Below are 23,541 nucleotides of genomic sequence, written 5' to 3'. Positions count from 1 at the left end.
ATGGCTATCAGTGATGCATTCTTCATTCTTATCATGCGCAGCAGAGCTGGATTTGCTACAAAGCCAGTACTTCTAGGCAGAACCAAGATCAAGGGAACTGTGCTTGTAATATAAAAATGCTGCCTGATTTCAAGGAGACAATATGAAACAACCACACACCTACCTAAACATCTCCAAGTCAGGGGATATGTTCTGCCTCCTTTCTCTATGTCCTACTTTCTTAATACGCAATCAAGCTAACAACATCTCCCACCTGACAGTGGGATAGAGACAGTCCTTTCTGGTGGCTCACTTCAACTCCACAATGAGGCACGTCCGTCTACAAGGCAGCTACCATCACCATCTTCCCAGCAAAACTTGAATGCAGCATCACACACAATGGATAGACACAGATCCGAGCTGGACACCGAACAACGAGATGAAACGATGTCTGATAAACTTTGTCCATTTGATGAACACCACCTATTTGTTGTAGTGAATAAAGCAGAAGCCAGAGAAAATCTGATACAGAGTCAAAGAATTAAAGACTGAGACATAATGTACATGCATAAGAAGTCAATGGGTAGGTTCTCAAGGTAACCATTTCTGGCATTTTCAACTTTTAAATTATTGACTGAACAATCTTACATCGTTTGAGATATCTTATTTTTTGGTTTTGTATTGCTTTAGAATATAAGTGAAGGGTTTTGTGTGCAGATTCACAAATAGTGAAGCAGTCATCCTTCTTCAAAGGAAAGATCTGGGACACGTTTAGAAGATGCAAAGCATCCCTGACAAATGCCGCTCTCCATTTGGGAAGACTGAATCCACTCCTGTCTGCTGTGTGTGCCCACTAGCATAGCAGCTGTTCTCAACAAGCAACAGAATGGGCATTCATAGGATGGTGCCCTAAGGCAGACTGCTGAAACAGAAATTTAGGATTCTGAATATAATAAACACACACCGAACATTTAAAATAGGAGTTAAGATCTACTGTATCATCAAGATACTTGGAAATATTAACCTAAACTTAGTGCTTAATTCCATACTACAAAAATGCTTAAAAAAAAGGTAAAGGTTGTGTAAGAAAAAGCTACCTTTATGCTGTTTTGTTTTGTTGGTGTTTGGGTTGTTTGTTGTTGCTATTGTGTTGTTTTGGGGGTTTTTTTGTTGTTGTTGTTTTGGTTTTTTTTTTGTTTTTTTTTGTTTTTTTTTTTTTTTAAGAGATACCACAGTAAGTCGTCTGTCACTGGCAAATGAAGTTACCAATTCATCCTTAATTCCCAGCAAGCTTCATTTCACCAATCGCCCTGGCACCTCTTTCTCACGGGTGAACCATGAGCCTAGCATAAACATGCTGGGCACACACCACAGTGCTACTTCCATATGCAAACCAGTGCCATGGAAACAGAAATGCCAGGGTGGCCGTGAGGGCAATCGGCAGCCACCAGATGAGCCATGAATCAAGGGCTGAAGAAAACAGCTGTCAGCAGGATGGTTAAGACAGATTGCATTTCACAGGGCAGCTTGCATTAATACTGCACTATAGTAATTTAGAAAAAAAAATAGGGACAGAAATTTGTTGCTTCATCATCAGCTATCAAGTTATCGCTTGGCTGGCCAAATAACAAAAGGTCAGTGGTGTGACTTGCAAGTGCAAAATATTCAGCCTTACTTCTTACTCTCAGTCTTAATGCCTATTTCTACTTCTTTTCTAGAGCTTGTCAATTTATACTTTTCCATATAATGCCATCTTAATGGCTGTTTTCACAGAATCACAAAATGTCAGGGATTGGAACGGACCTCAAAAGATCACCTAGTCCAATCCCCACTGCTGAAGCAGGAACACACTTCTGCTTCCTATAAAAAGAAAAGTAAGCAGCCTATGTGTGTTGTCCTATCGCATGCACTTCCTAACTGGGGGAACTTAAAAACAAGGAAATATTTTAGCAGCAGACACACCTCATTTCAACACACAAGCTTGTAGGAATATCAGCATCCTCTAAAGCGAGTCTGTAACCTGCTCCACGTCCCCACCAGGCCTAGCAATGAGCCAGGCAGCCTCCATCTCCAGATGCATACAGCTGCAAGCATCTGCTTCTCTTCCCCTCAGGTCCTCATGAGAGCTAACCAAAGACTTTAGGGAAAGCTGTTCCTTCATTACTCAGCATCACTTCTGATCACAGCAATGAAAGAAGTTAAACATTATTGGCCCAGAGCAGGAGGGAGGTGAATATCATACAGAGGAAGCAAACCAGAAGAGGCAACATACGCTAAAGAGGCTAGCAGATGTTCTCCAGTGAAGGCTGCTGTGGATGCACAACATGCTGCCTCCCACAGACTTCTGCCCAGCTGCACAACAGCAAGGTGCCAGCAGGGCAACCCAGGTCCTAAAGCCAGAGGCAAAGAGAAGACCTTACTGTCACACACTGACCTGCAGCCATCCTCCTGCTGGCAGCAGAAGTGTAAACCACCGCCACAAAGCTTCTTGAAGAACCTCTGTCAGAGCCTCATCAAGCAATGTGGCTTGTATTATAGAACAAGAATAAACTCCCCCAGCGCAAAGGGCTTTTATAGATGCTACATCTGTCAAGCTTGTCTCTTCCTATTTACTTCTTTGACAACATGTGATAATCTTGCAACTAGACAACTGCTAACGAACACACATGCCAAAGTTCACCATAAAACACCCCTCATAACAATTTTCCTATGATTTCACCAGTCTTACTGCAAAGGTGGTATGAATTTCCATAGGATTTAGCTATGTTTTCAAAAATACCTTCAAAAATAGATGTTACACAAGTACTTAAAGTCCCACTGAAGATATTTACCATCTTCAAGTTCCAAAGGGCATATATAAAATTTTAGATTGCTAAAAGGAGAGCTAAAGAAAATGAAGGGTTTTGTTGTTGTTTTTCTTAGGAACTATCTGAACACACAGATAGGTCTTCCCAGGGCATCTCATCTTAAACACCTTGAGAACGAGAGCCACTGAGCTGACTGGCAGAAGAAAAATTGCTTAAGCTCACGAGGCCATACTTTTGAAAAGAAAACAAGAGACTTGTGCAACCTGCAGGGACACCAAGGTCTACCTGAACCACAGCTACACTCTAAGCAGGTTTGTGCAACACCAACCCTGCAGCTACACGACCCACAGCAGAGCTTACAAGTGTTCTGAATGACTTGCAGAAGAGATTCTGGGAGAAAATCCTGAAGCACACGTAAGAGTTAGAAGACTTAAGAATTGAGAGCCACAGAGTTCAGGCATGTTCATAATCTAGTACCCAGTAACCACTTGTTTGTTTGACAACCTCTATGAATGAGGTCTTCTCCTTTCACTTTAAATCAGAATCCTTCCTTTTCGAGAGAAAGAAAAGCAGTCTCCCACAAAAAAAAAAAAAAAAGAAAAAAAAAAGTTACACTGCCAGTTCAACAGCTTTCTCCCAAAATTCTCTAATAACACACTTATTTAAACACTGCAACAGGATATTTTTCACTATTTATTTGTATACTATATAGAATTTCAGTTAAATGGCCGATGGCAAAATTTCAGTAATTACTCCATAGGTATGGCCATTTGAATCAATGACTTTCTGTTTTGCTCTCACTATAGACTAACAGTCTGCTGATGATCTGTTCCACAAGGTTGCAAAAGCTACAGCAGATATTCTCAAATATCTATATCCAGATGCTCCTTTTATTTTTCCAGATTTTAGAGGAAAAAAAATCGTTTACCTTCGCAATTTTTTATTTTCCTATTTCTGTCTTTGATGGATTTTTATTTTCAGGCCACTTCCTTTTGTTATAAAGGCTCATCTAATCAAATTTTCCATCACAACCAGGTGGATAAGGAGTTGAAACAAAGGTGACATGTATAAGAATGCTGGTAATCAAATTCCTTGTGTCATTCTAGCAAACATGCAACCCTTGCAGCGCTCACACCCTTCACTCTCTCTCTGCTGCTTCATTAACTACACACATTATCCTCTGTTAACGGTGCTGCCCTTGCCTTTCTCTACATCACTGAGAGGGCAGAACACGGAGCAGCTCAGCAGAACTCCAAGCCCATCTTCACCTACTTTGGGAATGCCAGCATTTGCCACAGCTGCAGGCTGGGGACTTAAGTCTGCATTTGAACCAGCATTAGGCTACCTACAACAACGTACATTTCACAAGAGCACATGCAGCCTTCTGGCAAACTTCCAGCCCTGAAACCTTGTCCTTGAGTTCCACAAACAGCTCTATAACGAGTCAGAAGCAGCCTCTGCTGTTTCAGTCTATAGAAGCCAGCACATTACTCAGACCCTTCAGCTTTTTCTGCGGCCATGCCCCCACCTGGAGCTAGAACTCACTTCCTGACTTGCAGGAGGTGGATTCAGAGAAGCTTCAGCAAGGTTTTCCTGTCTGCCTGGAACACAAGCTCTCACTGCCGTAAGGAACCATGAGGATGTTACGTTGCTCAGCACCTGAAGGGTTCAACCCTTAAGGAAGAAATGCCAGAACATAAGGCTGTGTAGCCTTCCTCTGGATATCCTGGCTTCTGGGACTGGCCAGGATACATTGTGCATCTCTTACTGCTGTGAATGAGTAAAACTCTCAAGCTGAGGCTATAGAAACAGCAGAGATCTGTTAGACCCTGTTCCTGATGGCAGCATCCACCAAAATACTGTCACAAACCTTAAGTGCAGGACCGGAGAAAGATATCGCTTGTACTGAAAAATACATTTCTTCAGCTTTCAAACTTCCAAAGCATGGAAGGGCAGTTACACTATACTTCCCCTGCAGCTTTCAGAATCAGTAATTCTGTTTCACAAGTCTTTATTTCATCTTTTCAAGAGACAATAAATCTCAAGGTATAAATTGGGAGCAGCTGGAGTGGGATGTTAGACTGTCAGCTTCCATTAATGACAAAGTGGCTCACCATGCACCACAGCCAAGCCAGAGCCTTTCATCTCACCTCTGTGCAACTACTGGAGAAGCTACTTGTCCAAGTTAGGGTTACTGACAGATGAACGCGAGTCAAAATCAGATGTGACTGCATTAACAGCCAGCCAATTGTTGTTACAGGACCCCTTTGCCCATAAATCACTAGATCACAGAGCTCTCTGATTCATTTATCACAATGCTGGGAGTTTAAAGTTTTGCCTCAAAATACCACACAGTGACTATGAAAAGCTGCTCAGGAAGGCAGAGGTGGGTGTCCAGCCTCCTGACCCCTCCTTCCTTCAAAAGCTGTAGGCTGTACTGTTAAAGCAGAGCATTTGACTGTTGCGGGAAAAGAAAACCATGACACTACTCTGTGCTGTTCCATGCAGCTGTAAAAGAAAATGTTAACTTAGACAAGCAACTTTCAAGCACTTCACAAAACAAAGGATAGAGTCTATGGCCATATGAAGGCCATATGAAGAGCAGAGAAAGACCACCAGACACCTCCTGGGTGATGGAGGCTCCCTCCTGCATCTGCATAAAACCAGCACAAATTTCCTTTCCGAGAATCAGAGAATCCTTAGAATTGGAAGGAACCTTTAAAGGTCATCTAGTCCAGCTTCTCCGCAGTGAACAGGGACATCACAGCTAGATCAGGTTGCTCAGAGCCTTGTCCAGCCTCCCCTTGAAGATCTGCAAGGACAGGGCATCCACCACCTCTCCAGGCAACCTTTTCCAGTGCCTCAACACCCTCACTGTAAAAGACCTCTTCTTTATAACCAACTTGAATCTACCCTCTTTAAGTTTGAAACCATTTTCCCTTACCCCATCACTGCAGAGCCTGCTGAAGAATCCGTCCCTTTTTTCCTGTAGCTCCCCTTTAGATACTGAAATGCTGCTATGAGGTTACCTCAGAGCTTTCTCTTCTCCAGGCTGAACAGCCCCAGCTCTCTCAGACTGTCCTTGTAGGAGAGGTGTTCCATCCCTGGGATCGTTTTTATGGTCTTCCCCTGAATGCACTCCAACAGATCAATGTCCCACCTGCACATCTAAATACAGTACTCCAGGTGAGGCCTCAACAGCACAAAGTAGAGGGGCAGGATCACCTCCCACAGCCTATTGGCCCCACTTCCTTTGATGCATCCCAGGTTGCAGCTGGCCCTCTGGGCTGCAAGGGCACATTGCTGGCTCGTGTCCACCTTGCCATACACCAATAGCTCCAACTCCCTTTGAGCAGGGCTGTGTCGAATCCTTCCGTCTCCCAGCTTATATTCATAGTGGAGGTTGCCTTGACCCAGGTGGAAGACCTTGCATTTGGATTCAGCAGCTACCTTATACTCTTCTCATGGTCCCTGTCCCTGTTTTCTCTGCCTGTGCATTTTCTTCTTGCTCTTCTGTTTGACCAGCAGGTCCTGGTCTTCCTTTCCTGGTTTGCTACCAGAGGATGCTCAATGAATGCCAAACAAAGCAAGCCTAAGGGCCCCTATGTTGCTACCATGTTTCTCCCAGGTTTTTGGGGCAAAAAATGAAACACAAGAGTGCCTGCTGCTGGCAGCCTGCTCTGCTCTCTATCACAGCACTACTCACTGTTTTGGAAGACGACCAGCCTGCCTGATTCTTTTTGGTAGCAATAGGTAGCTCCACATCTCTGCCACCAATTTCAGAGAGAACTGCTCAGGTGTCACTGTTCTTGGCTTTACCAATCAGTCTCCATCACCATCTGCTCCAAAGCTGACTCCATTCTGCTATAAACAGACAAAGCTTAGTGGATACAAACACTGCACTGACCCTTATACATCAAGTGAACTCATACACAGGCAAATGTATTGTCAGACTGATGCATCAGTTAAACACATGCAAGGCCTAAATATTTTCGAAAGCCAAACTCCGGAAATATAAAAGGCCCATTTGGCACCATGAACTCTCTCCAAGCCATATTCCCTCTCAGCTATTTCCTGTTTAATCATCAATACATACGCTATGCAATCTTCACAAGCTGAAGAGCAACATGATGCTTTTCTGAATAGAAGAATGAGGCTGTATCTACAAGAAAGACTGAACAGACAAGAAAAAAAATAAGTGCATCAAAATCCAGTGACTGCCCCTAATCTGTAATAAACCACAAGGCCATTAAGTTTGCCCACTGAAAAAAGTCTCGCAAATATGTAATGAAGTACCATCTCTCAAGACCTTGTACACTCTACAAAATTAATAAGAAATGCTTTGGCAGAAATTCAAATACCTTTTGAAGGCAGAATTAGGAGGAGGTATTTAAAGGAAAAAGGAAAAAAAATAAAGATGTTATATTTCAGTTCCTAATCCATTAAGATACTTCTCACACAGTGCAAGAAGTCCGGATAAAGACTCAAGTTCAGTCAGCAGCTGGCAGATGCACATTATAAAGTCTATTCCTGGATAATCAGCACAGTGGGTCTTGAAGCATTTTTGCTCCCGACTTCTTTGCTGTAACAGTCTGATTGCTTGTGACAGGTGAAAAGGACACAAGAGGACAAGAAATGCTAGGGGCAGACATCTCTTTCTCAATCTTGCTGATCACAGTGTAAAGTATTTTTGAAACAGTTTGTTGGAGTCCAAAGAAGGAGGTAAGTGTGTGAAGTCAGGGTCAGGTAGATCACTGTGGATGATGAATGACCTGGTTAATGAGGGCTGTTTGCATACTGTGAGAAACTCAAATATTTCCAGTAGTGGTTCTTTGTCCTTGAATCAACCAGTTCTATCTTTGGCTTTCACTTGCATTATGATGCTTATTAGTTGCATATAATCCCCTTTCCTGAGATACACTAACTTACAGCACTATTTAAAGCATCCAATAATAGTGATCATGAAGTGCTATCCCAGAGGAAAAGGACATAAGAATAATTCACAGAGGATATAGGACGGAATGGTTTGTAAGTCAGACAGCCAGAAACACTGATTGACTCTGGTTAATTATTTTTCCTTTCACCCTTACCACTCTTCTGAGCCCAAATGATTTGTATTTCATCCCAGAGCCAAAACTGGAAAGGAAAGTATCGCTGGGAAGAATATCTCAAAGCAAAGATGATGCTTTGAATAGTACCAATGAAAGAACTCAGCTTTTAATTCTCCTTCTCCTATCTCGAGTAAAATGATAAATGTTCTGGAGTCTCAAGGCTGTTGGTGTTTGCAGACTTAGGAAAGCTTTGAGAAAAGACTCTGAGGTACTGAACAGTTAATTTAAGCCCAACCATAAGGAACGTTCTGAGGAAATCAGAAGGCTCAAAAGATGAACAGTGCGTCAGAGGTCTTTACTTGCAAGCTATCACTGCTAATCCAGCCTGGATAGCTGTCAGCAGACCCTGCTGTGATTTGCTCGTGGTTTGTATGAGGTGGTTACTCACCAGCCTCCTCTGGAGGTCCCAGCCCACAAGGGGGATAATTTCTTCCCTTTGCGTTGGTTTAAATCAGTCAGGACTGTTCCTTTTAACCTAATACAGAAAGACAGTAGTCTCTGGCAAAGGTTTGTCTAAATGTGAGCTCCATGTATTTTATTCCAAAGGCAGAAAAGATCCTCATGGACAGAAGTGCAATGTGATGAATCCCTGAAAGCATAGCATTACCACACACAGGCAGGCTAGAACTTTCCTCTTAACCAGCAGTGAGTTAATTTAATAAAGTCTGACTTAGTCATTTATAGCACTGTGTAGATCCCAGGCATGCATCTTGCTGAGAAAATTTTACTCTGAATTTTGCATGCTGCATGGGTCCCAAGCTTACGCTTAGCACCATACTGCCTCTCCCCACAAGACAGCAAAATACACAGTTTGTCTGCTGTGAGTATTCCCAGGTAAACTACCTTGCAAGCTGCCTGTATTTGCATTGGTCCTTGCACCAGTACCAATCAAAGCCTATTAAAGACTGACATCAGACTTGCATTAGTGGTATGACAACCTCAGCCTTTTTTCGAAGGCTTTTGCAGATCAAAAAAACCTGCTCCAAATCACACTCTACTGGTCACACTATGAAGTTCCCTTGTCATTATCTATCCAGTGGTAAAGAACCTTCTTCCTTAAAGTTTGGTCAGTAAGGCAGCAGTTCAGGTAGTACCACCTGGAAGCTATGCAACTAAGCCCTGCACAGTCTGCTGGCTGCTCTGGATGTCAGACTACAACACTGCTGTTGCATTAAAACGAGAAAGGACATGGTGCCCAATGAAAACTGCATAGCAAGATGCGTGCTGGACACTGCTTCCTCACTCCAGCCCACACGCTCCTGCCTTGCTCCATTCAGAGCCCAGGAGGCCTGGCAGGATGTTTGGCTGCTGCTTCTGCAGCGACTCCCTCCTTGTCAGCAACAGGTTAAGAACAATTACTCCCTATTACAACAGAATACAGAAGTAAATATTGCATTTTTAACTTATATAACTAGATAAGTAGCAAAAACAGTAAAGGTACCGCCAGAAAACTCATCTTGCTCAAATTGCCACCTTTTCCAACCAATTGTACGAGAGCATTAAGCAAACAACTCTGAGAAATCTGCCTGCAGACAAGCATCCATGCCAACTAGCCACCAGTTGATTCCGTAGGAAAACACAAGAACACAAATAAAGGCACAAGCTAGAAACAACCCAGAAGAAACTTTCTGACATTTTCAAATGATGAGCGTTAGTTTGGCATATGGTACTCCCACACCTCACAGAAAGCTGAAAAGTTGTTTTTTCACTGGCAGTCAAGTAATATAAACTTTTTTTATGGAGCCTGCTCTCAAGAAAGACATCGGCTTCTCTGCTTCTTGGATACAACTCTCATTTCTGATAGATGTTACATCCATAGGGTCTCCACAAGACCCAGGTTATATCAGTTACAGTTCTGTCTAGAAAAAGTATCAGCTGAGACAAGACATTAAGGAAGAGAGAAGGGAAATTAAATTAATCCCACATTAGAAATCAAGACTGAAGCACAGAAAGGTTAAGTGAACCTTTCTCGATTACCCAGGAAGTCTGCATCTAGTCTGGAAAACAAGTCCCCGTCTCCTAATTTCCAGTCCAATCTTTTGGCAACAGAACAGACTTCCTTCCAGCTAATAAAGGTTTACAGGAATTCTACTCTGACATTTGCACACAGGCAAATCAGTAAATCTTTCACAGCAGGAGACAGAGAAAAAAATGTACACAGAAAAAAAAGGAGCAGATAATGCTATTTTAGATCCCCCTTTTAAGTGCTTTTCTGGCCATCTCCAACCCCTCCTCTCCTGCCACCATACAGGCAAATAAATCACAGCTATCTATCCACAGACCGTGCATGCAGCTTACTTCACTTCCTGTACTGCTACAACCTCACTGAACTTTGCTTTATCTTTGTTCAGAGAGACAAACTGAGTGATGCAAAAACTGCTAAATGAATTGCCTAAAGTTAAAAGAGAACTAATCAGATTACAGCAGTAATATGGATTAGTTTGAAAAACTGACAGGGCGCAGCTGAAGCGCAGCTACCTTTTCAGCAATTGAAAAGCTATCGCAGCTCACTCTGCAGACTGCAAGCGGTGAGTTTCCTCCTGAATTATTGCAAAAGTTTTCATGTATTATAAATACAGTGTCTCTAATTCCCATCATTGATGTAACTTTCCAGAGCTCTAGCAGAGTTTTGAGCTTTATGAGTTAACTGTAGGCCTAGGTTTGAATTAAATCAGAATGAATTAGTTCTAAACTGAAAAGTCACTACTAATTGACAGGCTGAGCTGAGTTGGCCCGAGAGGACGGGAATGAATAAGCCCATATTCCTTTGGTACAAATCCCACTGTCAGAGAGATGACACATTGGTGTCAGTGCATTATCCCTCCAGTTTGACAGAAGAAGTTGCATGTAGCCCATCTCTAAAATACACAGAATTTTAACTCTTTGTGGACCCAACATCACGGTCTTCTGCAAACCCTCACAGCCCACCATGAGTTGGTCTTAGTACAGACTGTCCTTGGACTGCCAAGGTGACAAACAGCAATGTTGAAACCTTGAGCTGGCACAGTGCATATCTCTAATTACTGTTGGTAGGAGACACAGTCTCATGCATACTGAGAATGTGTTCCTACAGGGCCGTGTCTATTTATATACAGAGAACACACAATCAAGTAAAGAATAAGTTTTGAGTTTGTGAAAATCTCTGCACTGAGATTAAAAGAGTACATTACGGTCCCTGACTGGGGAATTACCTGGTACAGTGACTGCTCGGGAGCTGCTGTGCACCTGGAGGCAGCCAATGAACCCTGCTGACTCACAGTAAATCCAGAAGGGTTCTAAGCTCTGCACCTGGCCTACCAGCATTTAGCTTCTCCAGGTGGATGGAACCCTCACCTCAGTTGGACACTTACATGGATCTAGTCCAACAGCAGTGAACAGCATCCTCAGAGTTTTGGGAATCGCTACTTGTATAGTTCAAGGAAGAGGCAATTTAAAATGAAGACTTTTGAAACACTGGACACATTTCTATGAATCGGTTAATACTCCTCAAGAGTTCCACTCTAATGCAATAAAACAAATGCTACACATCAAGAAACGCACGTTATGCTTTCCTATGGAGGATCTCCTGACTAATAGCAAATAAATGTTACCATACATTTCTTTCAAAAAGAAACAAGAGTCATACCAGGGCTATCCAGCTGACCAGCTGAGGAAAGGAAACTGCTTTCCCATCACCACACAGTATTTTCACAGAAGGGAGCTTTTCTGCAACCTCACATTACACGCAGGCAAACTGGGCAGTTTTAAAACATGCAGCAGCCAGTGTCAGGCACAGTCAGTGTGAAGGCAGAGCATTTGTGATGCATTTGAACCCACTTTATCAGCAAGTTGGTCAGAGAGCAATCAGAGTGATCCAGACTCACCTCCACCTGGCACCTGCATAGCTCTCCTGTTGGCCAAGTGCTGCTTAGGCCAGCACAACAGGAAGGCTACAGCAGGCACGGAGGACTTATGTGGAGGTTAAGGACCACTGATACTGCGTGACTGCATGGCACAAAGAGGCCTGAGGTGGGAGGCTGGCCTGACTCACGCACAAAACAGACCCAAGCAAAGAAGCCTGTTACCAAGGATATCATCTGTTTGGGAGTTGCTGGGTGTCAACAATGCGCAGTAATTTAAACACATCTCTTAATATGTACATAAAAAACAGACTTTGTGTAAGCACAAAGGCTAGCACACTGCCATATCAGCTCTAGAGACATAAGGAGTTAAAGAGCTGAAATGCATTAAGAGTAGGGCAATCATTAGATGAAAACAAACAAAATTATCTTTGTCAAAAGACAGGCTCCATTTCTTTTATATTCAGATTACAAAGAAATAATGTTTAATTTCCGCATCCTTGCAATGAGCTAGAATAACATCAATTAATCTGCATAATTCAGATGAAAGAGTGCATATCCAAGATGAACCAAAATCACAGCCACGTAGGAAAAAGTCTTCTGCAGGAATACTGCAGTCTAACCTTTCTCAGGGGTTGTTGCTATAAAAGACCTTCAATACACTCGATCTCATTTACTTAAAAAAAAGACTGTCAGAAAGACTTGTCAGCAACTTCTTAGAAGGCAGCAGAGGGAGGAGAAGCAGATTGTTAACATTAGAATATCACCTACCATCTGGATGCGTTTAACATAGGATCAGATATAAGATTTGGATGTAAATTTGAAGTCCTTGGTCTCATGCCCAGACAAAACTTGAACTCAAGATCTTAAAGACGTGTTCTCATCCATGGGATGGAGTAACTTAATAACAGCTCCAATCACTTCAGACGATTTTACTGCATATACTCCCTTGCACTTTTTTTTTTAAGAAAAAAATGCTAAGTGCATTCATAAGAAGAAAAAGTAAACTAGAAAGTCAGTAAGACCTACAAGTTCTACTGTACACTGAAGAAAAAAAGGGAATGTACAGAACTACTGCCACCTCTGAACCCCTGTAGTTTTTAACAGTCACCTTAAAATGGATTGACTGATGAGCAGAGGCTGCAAGCAAAATCACAACTGCCCAGTCTCAGTCTCTATTTTTGAATGTAGATTGGTGTAAAATGCTTGGAGAAATGGAGAACAGGAGAAACTAGCAAATTATCACTATATTACATTGAGAAGGTTCAGTGATCACTGCCACATCACCAACATCTGCCTCTGACGTGGGCCAACATAATAAATAGGAGGTATTACTTTTGGAGCAGCCCTTGTAAAATATATAATTTTGTTAAGGTATCTAAGTAACAAAAAACTTAATTTATAATATTTTTCTTAAAACATCTAAAAAAAAAAAAGAGAAAAACAAAACTGGCAGGATGTTTGATCTTGTTTGTGGGAAACTACGGCATCAGGGTGGTTCAATGGCAGCGGTTGCAGTTCTTAGGGAGCTTCCAAGGTGTTCATTAGAGATTTTTTGGAATAATTGTTTGCAAATGTACATACTGCCAAAAAGCAGTGACATGAACAAGGTGTGGTTGTGAGGTGAGGGATACTTTTCTCTGGTAAGACAGAGCTTATAACAGTTTAGAAGAAGGGCATGATCAAATTTTTGAGTTGAATGTCTGATTGCAACTCTGTACATTCCATTTGAAAACCTACAGGTGATGCATTTATGCTGACTGAAAATGGAGTCACAAACATAAACCACATAAAAAAAAGAAACTGCCAATTTTTTGTGGCCATCTTGAAAACTGTTCTCAAATACCTTTATGAAAATGGAAAGCACAGCTGCATATACTTCTTTTTTTTTTCCTGTTCACAGGACTGTGTTTAGCCAATGTATTAAAATGCATCTAATTATTTGTCATAACTGCACTGCACTCTCCCCGTGCCCTGGTTTTATTCCAGAAGCAATGAGAGGATACCAACGTTTGGCTCTTGCTAAGCAATGGGTGCACAGTCAGCAGAGCAGAGCCTCTGCCACAGGGCTGCCACCACAACAGTCTAGCAGCAGAGGTGGGCCAACCTGTGAACATGTGAGCATGGGTTGGACGTGCCTGTCTTACACAATTAAAATACCCCAGCATTTTATTAACATTTTTAGGCAGAGCATAAAAGAATGAATATGATGAGTTTCTACTGCTTTTCATAGCATATACCCAGATCACATCAACGTGAAACAAACCTAAGACCAATAGTAGACAACTATCTTGTCAGCAAGAAGATTTTGCACAATCCAAACTTCTTCAGAAAAGCCCCACCATGCTTTTACCTTCCAGTCATAGAACCATAGAGCCATTAAGGTTGGAAAAGACCACTGAGATCATGATGCCCAGCCATCAACCCGTCCCCACCATGCCTACTAACCATGTCCCTCAGTATCACATCTCCACATTTCTTTAACATCTCCAAGGACAGTGACTTCACCACCTCCCTGTTCCAATACCCCACTGCCCTTTCTGAGATGAAATTCTTAAATATCCAGCCTGAACCTCCCCTGGCACAACTTGAGGCCATTACCCCTCATCTTATCACTGTTACTTGGGAGCAGAGGCTGATTCCCACCTCACTAGGCCCTCCTTTCAGGTCATTGTAGAGAGATATAAGGTCTACCCTGTGTCTGCTCTTCTCCAGACTAAAGCATCTCAGTTTCCCCTACCACTTTGCATAAGTCTCGTGCTCCAGACTCTTCACAGCTTCATTACTCTTCTTTGGACATGCTCCAGGGCTTCAAAATCTGTCTTGTAGTCAGGGGCCCAACGAAATCCCACCCATTTTCAGCTGCCCAAGACAACACACAAAGTAAGAGCAAATCCTCAACAAAATGAAATAAAAACTAGAGCATGAAACTTTTGGTGCAATGCTAGCAAGTTCTTCTTAAGTTTTAAATATTTATTTTTAACACCGCCCACAATAACTCATCTGAAAAACAACAACGTCTTGCACTTTCCAAAGTAATTTCCCATATTTGTTCTTTTTAAATAAGTAAATAGAAAGTCAGCACAAGGCCAAAACAGATTTTTCTGGACAAAAACAGTTATTTTGTGGTGAATTACTGTCTCTTCCCTTGTTCTTCTTAAAGAGGAGTGGGGAAGTACATTTCAGATCAGAAAGAGCTAAAGATTAAAAGAATTAAAGAAATAAGAACGCCAAACCAACCCACAACTTTTCCTGTAGCTTTTAAATGTACTCATTCTTTACATAGCCAAATCACACTGCAGACGTATCTCCACCACCCACATAATCAGCATGTCACTTCCCAAGTCATTTAGTGCCTGAGTGCTGGCAGCTTTACACCTACACGCTTTATCTTCGCTGCCAAGGAAGGTACCTTTTTGCCATTGGTAGGTAGCACACAGTCGGTACCTGTAAAAACCTCGCAGAGGGGCAGTGCTACATTAAGATAGACAAGTTCAACTGACAGTAGGTAATAAAGCACTGCCCTTGCCTGCTTATTATGGCAAAATAATGCACATCCTGCCTGCTGTACGAGTGATGACAGCACTCGAGTGATAGAAGGATGCAGCAGAACAAGCTCCTTCGTATCTCAACCAAACCAGCGAGTACAGTCAGGGCAGGCCTGACAAGGGGTCTGCATACCCAAATGCCAAGCCTTCTCCAGCTGCTGCACTGCCAAAGCACAGCCTCACACCGAAGGACACAGCCATCTGTTCAGCCGACCACAAAGCGCTGACATTTCTGATCAAGCTGCATGTAACAGAGCAGAAGCTGCAAGCTCAGAAGCTCTTATTCCTGAGTTACAGGATGAGCCCATTAGCCAGGAAGAATTATTCTTGCAAGAAGTTCTGAAGAAAAACAACGTGTTGTCAGACTTCTCTAAGAAAATATTTTCTTGCTGCGAAAGGAAACGTTTTCAGTTTGGTGGCTGAAAAAAGGAACAGTTCCATTATTTCCAGTGTAACCTCATAATATTTCATCTGGAACCATAAGTGCTTTACAAAAGCTGTCTTTATGATGATCTAAGCAATCTGTTAAAAGACAAAAACAAAACTACCATCCCCAACATTTGGAGATGAGATGCTCTAACCAGCTGTACTTAAGAGAAAAGAAACCTTACAGTAAACCTCTAAGTGCACAGACAATCCCATTCAGGAACACTGCATTTCACAAAGATTAGTCAGAAATTGCAACTCAGACAAGCAGTTGCTGCTAGTCTTGTGACAGTATACACTAACACAGCAGTACTTACACTATTAAGCAATGTGTGCATATATTTGTGTCTGAATGCGTGTACACGAATAAAAATACCTGGACACATATACACACAGGCCACCATTTCACAGTATGTCAAGACAAAGCTGTTTAAAACAAGTCATTTGGAGCAAAATAATTTAAACATTCTTTCTTTTCCAGGTTCCCTGCACCTGAAGCACAGCCTCACCAACTCCACAGTGCTGCACTGATGAGCAAGGCTACATCAAGCACCCTAGATGCAGGCTGTTTCTCTTTTTCCCTCTTACATGTTTTCAATTTTTCCTTTTTCTTTTTCTTTTTTTTTTTTTTTTTTTTTAAGAGGCATAGCAGAAATTACACAAGACTTTAAAAAAAAAAAAAAAAAAGAAAAAAGATTTCCAGCTCCAGCTCTCACTAGAGTTGCACAGCCAATCAAATTTGTGATGTGCCATAGGAATAATCTCAAAAAAATAAGCGAAGCATACAGTAGACTGACATTTCATATCAGCAATTTTTTGGTTATTAAAGCCAGCATGTAATGACACATTTGTGTAACAAAGAAATTATTTTGAAGCATTTTAAGACCCTGACAGACGTATTCTCTGCATTGAGTCTAGTACTATGATAATATTAATTTCACTCAGAAACTTTCTAAATGCCATTTGAACAACAATATTGCTCAACTGATATACAGCATGGATTTCCTCTTGTCAGCCAGCATGGGTTGCTGCCTGCTAGGGACTACATGCTAGAGCAGTGCAGAAAGGAGAAATGGGACCCACACGAAGAGCAACTATGTGAGACTTCCTTCCATTATGGAATAAAAGTGCCCTTCAGGTGCAATATTCATTAAAACTGAAAAGTTCAGTTTGGTCACAAATTAGTTAAGATGTGAACACTCTGGTCCCTGCCCAAAGTCTTTCAGGTGTATCGAGGTACACCCAAAGTACTGTGAACAAAAGCCTGCTCTGTCAGAGCTCACAGGCATCCTGGGACTGAACAATATAACCCACACTTCTCCCTTTTGCATCCTTGCCATTCAGTTTCATTTTACTGTCATTCAGATTCCCCTCCAACCTGGTGTTAATTTTGCTATCGAGACACACTAAAATGCATTTTCAGAAGCAGAGTACATTCACAGCACGTTCAGGAATTTCTTGGCACCAATAAGGACTCAGCCTGCAGCAGCCCAATGCAGCATTTCATCTCCTCTTACCACGCTGAAAGATGTTTCACAAAGCAACCAGAACACTGGTGTTCCCACTACAGAACACCACGTGAAATTAACTGGTCCCTTCTACATGCTAATCCAGCCAAGCACAAAACCAGCTAGATAGATTCAGATCATCAGTTACATCCAGAAGTTATCTTGCTATCCAGACCTGCTTAATCCAATTGGTTTCCTCTTTCCCAGCTCTACTCAGGGAAGCATGCAGGAAGCCCTCCCTGCCTCCCTATTTACAGGCAGAGCATAACCTAACTTCTACTCTGACACTACAGGCTGAGATTTGGAAGCTTTCTTGAATCAGGACGTTACAGTCGCTAAAAATCACAAGAGCCAAATTGAATCAGAGCACCAACCCTTATTCAAGCAAAAATCCTGCTCTGATTATCATTTATCTTCATTAAAAGCCACAACTACCTAGCTGCTCCACCACGCTATTGGAAAGACTTCAATTTGCAAAGCAGAGAGCGCTGCTTAAGGCAAAGGGTTTAAAGAACCGAATACTCAAAAGGATTTACTTTAGTCAAAGTTGACTTTAGTCAACTCCCAACCAAAAATAAGTAAATAAATAGCACACAAGACTCTGCCTCATTTGTTTCATCCTCTTGTCTTCTGTGCCATAAAGCCTTCATAAAATGCAATTGTTTTCCATCCTTCAAATTAGTCCTTTTAGTCCCTGATTTATTTTGATATCAAATAACAGAAGTTAAAAAGGTTTCTGTACAGGGGCAATTCCCAGGCAGTTACAGCTAGCTCTCTAAACCTAAAGATGCTCACTCCCTCCAGTTTGCCTGCTGAAGTCAGTAACATTCTTCTCTCACAAGCAAACAGCTCCCATATACAGGCCCAGTATATTTCAGAATTATTACTTAAAACTGTACATCAGAAACCAGCCAATTAGTTCCTGGTTTATTAAGCAAATACCAGATGGATTTATTTTCTGGATTTCAAAACTACAGGTAGCAAACTTAAGAAAAATAGACATAAAACAATTTTGTAAATTCAGTACCTTGGCAGTTAAGACCTACTAACATACAAACTCATTAAGATAATTATTTCCTTTGATTACCCTCAATACCTTTAGGGAAGCAAAAAAAGGAAGTGACATCAGTAAGCAACTTAAGAGACTCTGGGCAGAAAAGCAGTAGAACCCTATCCAAAAATATGAGATTACATATTACTACTAATCAGCTGTAAATTAGAGGGTCATTTCATGAGGTATCAATGTAACTAGATACAATTGGAGCTGTATGTCAAGAATGAGATCTGATTACCTATCTCTGGTTCTTATCCTACAAGTACATATGATCTCAGGTCAGTACAAGCACTGTGATTTCTTATATAATTAGGACATAGGATGTCTATTACTAGGACACCTACAGAAATATTAAATGAGGACATTTATTCATCTCAGTTGTTACAATTACATCACTAAATAAAATCCTTTTACATCCACAAATTAACATTAATCAAACTTGCAATACATCATAACTAACACACAGACATGCTGAGCTCGTGGAGGTATTATTTTAACTCTAGAGTTTAAGTGCAAGCAAATATTTTTAAAGATTGTTAAATATTACAGTTCTCACTTTCAGATTCCCATTCCAGGAGAAGTCCCATGGGAAGTTTGTTCACACAGGAAAAAGTCCATTCAAATACTTATATGCAAAGAATAAATGCATTCCTTTAGTCTTCCTAGAGCAACACTCTGGCAATAAAGGCTGCCTACATTATGTACTGCTCGTATGCTCATTCCTCTAATTGTCACTGACAGTATTTCCAACCAGCAGTTACCACAATGAATAATTTGTGTTTGAGGAAATTTTTTAGCTGCTTGAAACTCTAAATTTTAAGTGTTTTAAATGAAAATAACAGCTTAGGCACATTTGTTAGATCAACCGGGTGAAAGCAGGCAGCACCACCACAGGCAGATACTCAGAGGAGAGATCACTGCAGCAAGGAGGGGGAGGATCTGAGAGGCAGCTCAGAGCATTTATTTCCAATCATCAGGTCAGGGACTGGCCTCCTGCAGGACGAGTTCATCCTCTGAACACCACAGACCATAGAGACAGCCAAACAACTCCAGGGCACTCAATACTCCAGCCCTGCACAATGAATTGGCCGATGCCACAGGCACTACCTTCCTTCTAAGGGATGTTTTGTTACACAGCCAAGGCTTCATCCACTATCTGTTCATTTTGTAACGAATAAACAGCATTTTGTGGCTTGATGAGAACAATTTCTAGATCTCATCATGTCTTTCAAAGAAAACGCTCTCAGTAAGAGCTGGGCTTTGTATATTTGTTCAACTAACTGCAGCATACAGAGGAACTCTGTGGCATGTCAGTGAAGTCCAATTTTAGAAACGAAAGCACAGGATCGCTCTGGTGAGCTGAATGCAACAGATAAGTACAGCATAAAATCCACTGCAAAAACCAAAGGCTTTGGTAAGGGAGGGAAAAGAGTGATAATGTTATCTAATAAAAATACATTAAATCCTGTGTGTCATCTCACGCTTCTGCTGGAGAATTCAATATGCTGCGAGTAGTTTGCTGCCAAAAAGTTACAGTCCAGAAAGCACTAAACCCCCTATGAAAAATTGCTCACCTCCATCCAGCAGAACTAATAGCTTCCCACTGTGTTAACCAACACTTCTCTGCCCGGTTTGGACACATTGAAACAAAAATAAAGTAAAGCATTTCAGACTTCTCAAAACCAACTATTCTCTTTGCATCCCCGCACAAAGAAGGCCGAACTCTGAGGCAGCCCACAGAGCCCTTTCCACCTTTGCTACACAGCAGTGAGGAATAAACTGTAGCACTTTGCCTCTGATAAATAAAACATCAGCAGGCTCAAAATGAAACAGCATATTGTTTGCCTCTTGACAAGTGTCCTGTGTTAAGTGGTGCCCAACAACCACAATTGTGCTTGCTACTGGCACAACATACACCATCTGCATACTTCCATGGAGGCTGCAGTGTCTCACTCCCAAAGTGAGCAAGGTTTCCACGCAGTGACTGCATTTCAGGTGCACACAGCAGCATTAGAGCTGCCACTGGGTCACTGCCTGGGAAATGCACTCAGTGCTGCAGCCTGGCTGAGACTCAAGGGACTCATTCCTGGCAGCCCTGGCGCACAGCCCCGGCTGCCATCGCAGCCAGCCAAGCATGTTGGATGGCTAAGGAACTTTTCCTTTTTGAACCACACTATTTCCAGTCAAGCACTCGCAACTATTTAAAGATGCAACCAGCTGGGACTCATCCATAAGCAATTAAACTCCTGTCTGTGCAAAACCAAAGGTCAGCAAGTTGGGCTGTGCTGTGGCAGGGAGGGGAGAGCATGCTGCCAGCAGGACGCACAAGGGGGAACCTGTAGCTCTGCACTTCATGCCACTGGATGCCTCCTGCTTCTGGTCGTATACTGAACAGCACAGCTACCTTAAAAAGTTTCTTGTGGAGAAAAGAAGGCGACTGGGTAAATACCTCAGCTGGAGCAAAGTGCTGGATTATTTGTCGCACAGCATGGCTGTACCATCTTAAAGGCAGAACGGGCTGCAGGATTTCACCTGTTGTTATAATTAAGCTTCACCCATGACACAGCTTAATTGCATTCATTCGGCTTTGTGTACACACCGGGATGAGAGCTATATTTAATGAACTTTGTCATTACACTTCAGTCAGGAAATCACTCATTGTAGACAGACATCGTAACTGCTTATGGCTTAGCTTCAACAAACTCAACAGAACACAAAGAGCTATAATAAGAAAAAACAAACAAAACATGTTTAAGCTGGTATAGCAATGTTTTTATCAAGGCTTTCATTAGTACAGGGCACCCAGTGTTTATCTCCTATCTGTTCTTGCTATGTGACACAAGAAATGAGTGCAGACCTGGTCACGGTAAAGAGAAATCACTAGCCCAGAGAATTTACAAATTACATCAAAATTACAGAAGGAAACAGAAAACATTATTTTTACTCCACTCTTTGGAAAAAGGCTGCAGATAAGTGAACTGGTTGAAGTAACACAAGATCTCCAGCTGAAATGAAAACAAAATTGTCTCTTCAGCTTGCACAGAGATTAATCTACAAGAACTAACTTTTCTGTGATCACTGGATTACAACTTTAATGGCATACATTCTTAGCTTTATGCCTTTTATTTTAGCAGGATTCCTCTTTAATCAAGAGAATGCCAGACATTCACTCACAAGTTTAGGAGGACTCTGAGGAAGACAAGATATATAATCATCTCTGCAAATGATGAATCATTTGTACAACATTCTTCCCCTTTACAATTTTATTGATGCACCTTCCTAGAAGTCAGATGAACAATATTGTGCATATTTGCTCTAATAGCAGTTGTTGTACACCAGAATCTAATCTTGCCAACAGCGCTGTCAACAACCTGGGGCAAAAAACGTGGATTTCAAGCAAGTACAAGCACACAGACAGAAGAATGAAGAGAGACAGGGGAACTTGTATCAGCAATTAAGAAAACACTAATAGGTTGTAAATTCTTCTCTCATGAGAGAGGCCAGTTGCTGTAATTGCCTCTACACTGCAAAAATGTTATGGCTTACAGTATCCAGATTGAACTCTAGAATGGTATCTCAGTATTGCAAATAACTCCTCACATCCATCCAGATGGTACTATTTCCTTCGAGTCATCTCAGCCTAAGTCCCTCTGTAGGAGAAGACACTTGCACAATGTCAAAGTGCTGCCAGAGAAGAAAACACGTCTTGTAGAGACCTGAAAGATGAAGACTTAAGTGCTGCCTTGGCAGAGACAAGCATACCCTCAGGTTCTGTCCAGCAGCAAGTTCACACAACTTTGCAGTTAAAAGCTGTGCCTAATAAAACCAGACAAATGTGCTGAAGATAAATAAAATCAATGTAAGTCAGATAACGTAAGCGATATTAAGATATGATACATAAGATTTATAAACCATAGGACAACCTAACATTATTATATAGCACCATCATGTAACTATGGATTTATCTACTAAGTATATATCTACTACTTATACTGTATATACTTTATACACAAATCATACAGATTTGTAAATATATAAATCTGTACGATACAGATGCACCCATAACAGCTTAGCCAATACAGTACAGCATAAATCCTCCCTTCAAATAGAGGTCTTCATACTGCTAGATTCTAAATTAGGGCCTGAGTTCACTGATTCTTTTAGCAGTGTTTCCCTCGTATGCTCACAGAGTTAACAGAAGTACAATGAACTTTTGAAACAGATAGCTTATGCCCATAGGTATAATCAATGAATATCAAGATGTTATAATTATGAAATAAACAAGGGAGTTAGGCAGAGCAGACTATGATAACAAAAGGAGAATAAATAGAAGGCTTACCCCATCCTGGGCTCACTCACAGAACACCAGCAGAGCAGATCTCCAGAAGAGATCCTTCCCCACTGGCAGTCAGCTCTTAAATAGGTCTAGGAGAGGTGCAGCCTGGTTCCACCCCTTCCGGCAGCACAGGTGAATTGCCTTCACCTGTGCTCCTTTGACTGACTCATTGCTGGCCTCAGGTGATCAGAGGTTCAGGCCGTGACTCTGCAGTTCCATACAGCCCAATATCACCGATGCCTCGAAAATGCTGTCTTCCACGGTTGTAGGATGTTAAAGTCAGCATTCTTGTAAACATTTTGAATCTCGGAACTCAGCTTCCTTCCCTTCTCCTAACAACTGTTCACAAAACTACCTGCCTTGAAGTGGTGCACTGCAGAATTCAAGGATCCAAAACCAACCAACCAAAAATGAAAACCCATGCCAGACAAACTAAAGCAGTTGTCAGAACAGGTTGGGATCGGGATGCACATTGCATGGCATGCATCTCCCTTTGTTTCTGCTGGCCAGCAGAATGCCAGGATGCCTTGGAGGCTTCTTTCATATACTTGTAATGTTTTTATTTGCCAAGACATACTCAAACTTTTTTTTTCTGGAGCATCCTGAAAGGAATATCGAAATATAAGGATTTTACTTGAGGTTTGAGATCTACTTCAAAAATACCACTGAGGTCAACACACACCTTTTAACTTTGTTAAGCACTAGCTTCAGCCTCTGGTAAAAACAGGAAAAGACAGAAAATTTGACATTTGCATACAGCCTCTCAAACAAACCCATGCCTGTCCTCTGCAACACCTTCCTAAGACTGCACCGTAGCACTTTAGAAATCTTCTCACATTGAATCACAGAATTACGTACCAATATAAAAGACATCTATGAATGCACTTATGCATATGTATCTCATGCTTTCAACTTCTTGTTTTCTAGATGCCA

The 23,541-nt window shown here is 41.7% G+C and overlaps 1 protein-coding gene and 1 long non-coding RNA gene across 7 annotated transcripts in view; both read right to left on the bottom strand.

Moving 5' to 3' along the window:
- PLCB1 (phospholipase C beta 1) overlaps positions 1–23,541 on the bottom strand; it is a 368,401-nt gene that overhangs the window by 293,759 nt on the left and 51,101 nt on the right. The gene's annotated exons all lie outside the window — the stretch shown is intronic.
- On the bottom strand, positions 20,353–22,630 carry LOC128075574 (uncharacterized). Its single transcript, XR_008203905.1, has 3 exons — positions 22,612–22,630; positions 22,035–22,110; positions 20,353–21,956 (listed from the first exon to the last, which is right to left on the bottom strand). It is a non-coding gene; the product is annotated as an uncharacterized LOC128075574 (long non-coding RNA).

This window comes from Tympanuchus pallidicinctus, unplaced genomic scaffold, assembly GCF_026119805.1.
Source record: "Tympanuchus pallidicinctus isolate F22 unplaced genomic scaffold, pur_lepc_1.0 scaffold1, whole genome shotgun sequence".
NCBI lineage: Eukaryota > Metazoa > Chordata > Aves > Galliformes > Phasianidae > Tympanuchus > Tympanuchus pallidicinctus.
Note: the sequence above shows the minus strand (reverse complement) of the source record. Positions and strands in the feature narration are given on the sequence as shown.